We start from the raw sequence: 4271 nt of genomic DNA, 5'->3' as shown, positions 1-4271 counted from the left end.
CCCATCAATTAAATAATCCCTGAAAAAATGGTAACATGTATATTAATGCAGTATTTATATCTAATCGATGACCCATTTGATAAAATAGTTCTAGAAACTTGTAATCAATCAGCAGTGATGCAAATTTGTACTGAACTATTTCATATTTAAAAGGGTATCTACTTGGTTTTAGACATGACAACTCTCTCATGTTTATTTTAGAATTTTTATTGTTGCATACTTAAAGGGCTTGTCAATTCCCTTCCCTTTCCTAATTCTCATAACCAGATCATAAGAATGTGTGTGATCAGGCTGACTGATGTGCCACAACATATATTTAATCCTGGAATTTAGGGTTATCAGAAGTCTCCATTTAAAAAATATATTAATTATATTTTTTCAAACAGCCGGCTGGTGAACAAATATTGCTTCATTTTTCTTAATGTCTCAGTGAATAGCCAGCCTTTTATGTATACATGAATAGAGAATCTCTCAATAACTTCAAAGAGATTCAGAAATAAGTACATAAACTTAGTTGCATAAAAAGAAAAAGTAGGTAATATACGTAAGTGATAAAAGACCGTTTTATATAATTACTTTTTAAGCTAAATTTATAATAATGCTTTTTAAACTAAATCTGGAACAAATTTTAAATTATTTAATCTAGAAATATCCAGTGATTCAGGAACAGCAGAAATGGGTGGGGAGGGCATTTCAACTCAAGCATGGAACTCCTTTTATTCTCAACATGTTACCTTTTTCTCTCTTCACTCTGAAATGTTCACTATCAAATATATTTGAGAGGTCTTTTTTCCTGATTTAACATTTATTTCATACACAGAGAATAATACTGTGGGTCTGGGATTCAGTTTTTGAAATGCAACATGTACTCTAAGCGACCCTTTTACCCATGTCAAAATAGCAGCAGTTGGACCCCATAATGTGGCATGTATTCATTTGAAAATTCTATGGTGACCTATCACTATGATCATGTGATGAAGCAGATCTTGCCTTCCATTCTAATCATCACACTCTGTGAGCTTCGAGGTTCAAGTTTGACAGCATTTGTCAATCTTGGAACGTCATACAAAGAACGCTCAAATATGGGGAATTTTATGTACTGTTGCTGAGGTTTCACTTTCATCTTCTAATTGTGGTTTCTTTAAATAGGCCAGTTCACTTGTACTCAAAATGTCTTCCTCATTTTTTTGTTTTCCCCACTCCAATTTGTCTATGGATTTATGAACATGTTTTATAGTATTATTACTGATTTGTACTTTTGATTCTTCCACCAAGCTTTTTGTCTTAAATATTTTCCAGTTTTAGAAAAATGTACTGTTTCCCCATACCACTTTTGTACACAATCTTTAATAGAATAGATACAGAAAAAAACACAACCACACTGCCTTCAGCAGATGAGGAGGATCTTGATACCAAATATAGCATGAGACATTCCATGAAAGGGAAATTATAGACCAAAGTCTTCTGAGTATAAATGTGAAAATCTGAAACCAAATATTAGAGTGGCCTAAATCTGGATATTTTTAGGAAAAAAAACCCTGAAATTTCATGGTGGGAAACATAATTTTGCTTAGTTTAGAGGTTTGGAGGGATTGTTTTAAAGAAAAATTTAAAAGATAAATAGCATTAAATGGATATAATAGTTACAAATTAAAAACATGAAAAGTCATAAAATTTAAAATATATTAATATAAAATTATAAAAATATTATAAAAGGTTATAAAAATATTATAAAAGGTTATAAAATTCTTTTGTAGTCAAGATTGGGATTAGATTTGTTTATAAGGTCTTATTAAAATTAGCCATAATATTAAAAATACAGCCAGGTGCGCTGGCTCATACCTGTAATCCCAGCACTTTGGGAGGCCGAGGCAGGCAGGTCACGAGGTCAGGAGAATGAGACCATCTTGGCTAACAAGGTGAAACCTCACCTCTACTAAAAATATAAAAAGGAGCCAGGCATGGTGGCAGGCGCCTGTAGTTCCAGCTACTCGGGAGGCTGAGGCAGGAGAATGGTGTGAACCTAGGAGGCGGAGCTTGCAGTGAGCCAAGATTGTGCCAGCCTGGGCAACAGAGTAAGACCCCGTCTCAAAAAAATTAATAAATAAAAATAAAAATATTAAAAATACATTAATATTCAACTAAAAGTTTTTTTTTTTTAATAAGTTTAAGATTTGTTCTCTATCGAACTTAACAAAAAGAGTATGTATTCCCATGTGCCAGAGTGCCAGGTCACCACATACTATTATGTTGGCTTTGCATATTTGATGATGTGTTGCTACCAGGATGCCATCTGGGTCTTTACCAGCATCCTCCTCTACATCCAGAGGACCAAGAGCATGTTCCAGAGGACCACATACAAGTATGAGATGATTAACGAGCAGAATGAGCAGATGCATCCGCTGCTGGCCATTGCCCTCACGATGTACCCCATGAGTATCAATGAGAGTATTCACCTCCAGCTGCAGGAGAAATACAGGGACAAGATGCTGCACATGCAGAAAGGTGACCCACAAGTCTGTGAAGAACTTTTCAGTTACTCCTGACCCAAGTTCTGTCGTCTGTAGTGCCCAACTATGATAATGTGCACCCCAAGTACCACAAAGAGCCCTTCCTGCAGCAACTGAAGGTGTTTTCTGATGAAGTACAGCAGCAGGCCCAGCTTTCAACCATCTGCAGCTTCCTCAAGCTACACCACCATGCCTGTGACCAAGCTGGCTGGCTTCCTGGACCTCACAGAGCAGGAGTTTAGGATCCAGCTTCTTGTCTTCAAACACAAGATGAAGAACCTGGTGTGGACCAGTGGCACCTCAATCCTGGATGGTGAATTTCAGTCAGCCTCAGAGGTTGACTTCTACATTGATAAGGACATGATCCACATCGCAGACACCAAGGTCACCAGGCACTATGGGAATTTCTTCATCCATCAGATTCACAAATTCGAGGAGCTTAATCAAACCCTGAAGAAGATGGGACAGAGACCCTGAGGACATTCACACACATTATTCAGGAACGTGTTTTGACATATTATAGGAGGAAGTGTTTCGGCTACCATGAAACTTTTACCTAGATCAGCCATCAGCCTGTCATCTCAGTTAACAAGTTAAGAACCAAAGTGTTTCAAGTGGATATCAGTAAAGGATCTTTGGAGCCAGGGGGGGGAAAAAAATTGTTCTCAATGAGATTACATGCAGTAATAATTTTTAATTCTCAAATCTGTTTCTTTTTAAAACTTCTGAGATTCATATTTCAGAAGTTCAACCTTTACTATATTTTTTTACACATTATTTACAGAACACATGTCATTACCCTCTGTTTCTTTTCCCCTTCAAAAGGTGTATCTTTTTACTTGGCTAGAATGGCAACTTTGTCCTTCAACTTTTCCATCAGCTTTTAACTTTTCCCTCACATTCTATTTCTGCTTTTATAATACTAAAATATTGATCTCAAATATCAAAAAAATTTTTTCTCAGATGCAACATTTTACACTCTTAACTTTTTCGTATGTCTGAATTGTATGTAATCAGGAAACTTACCATGCTATTATTAGGTTGGTGCACAAGTAATTGTGGTTTTTGCCATTACTTTCAACGGGATTGTAATTGTAATCCCCATTATCTTCAACGGCAAAAACTGCAATTACTGCACCAACCTAATACTAGGAGCCATATATCCACCTGCTCAAGGTGCTAGTTTTCATGTTTACATTCCTCTATAATACAGTGTTCACTCATGACCTTGAATACATTGTGCCTGTGTCTAATTAAATTCAAGTATCTTTTTCATCAAGTTTGACTTCCAAATTATTTAAATAGACTTTATTTAGGCACTTTCCATTCTCAAGTATGCCTTAGTCCAGGTTGTTCAGATAGTTGTTCAATTAAGTCAGTGAGAGAGTTGGGGCCATAGATTTAATTCATTAAACCACTAAAGCATCAGCCCAGATAGCCGTATTTTCAGTTAATTTCAATTAGCTGCTCATAAAGGGTTGGCCAGTTGAATGGAAGTTCATTCTTGGCACAGCCTTCAAGTGGCAATTGGTTTAAAATGTCCTGAGTTCTGAGCCATCTTGGGGGCTGAAACAGTTTGGATATGTGTCCCTGCCCAAATCTTATGGTGAATTGTAATCCTCAGTATTGGAGATGACTGGGTGAGAGATGACTGGGTCACAAGAGTGTATGTCTCATAAATGGTTTACCATCATCCCCTTGTTGCTACTCTTGCAACAGTGAGTGAGATTTGGTTGTTTAAAAGTGTGTGACCCCTCCTCC

General features: G+C 36.6%; 1 pseudogene; it reads left to right on the top strand.

Moving 5' to 3' along the window:
• The first annotated feature begins 675 nt into the window (after positions 1-675).
• Positions 676-3156, top strand: LOC111536024 (annotated as a pseudogene).
• Positions 3157-4271: the final 1115 nt, after the last annotated feature.

This window comes from Piliocolobus tephrosceles, chromosome 9 (assembly GCF_002776525.5).
Source record: "Piliocolobus tephrosceles isolate RC106 chromosome 9, ASM277652v3, whole genome shotgun sequence".
NCBI lineage: Eukaryota > Metazoa > Chordata > Mammalia > Primates > Cercopithecidae > Piliocolobus > Piliocolobus tephrosceles.
Note: the sequence above shows the minus strand (reverse complement) of the source record. Positions and strands in the feature narration are given on the sequence as shown.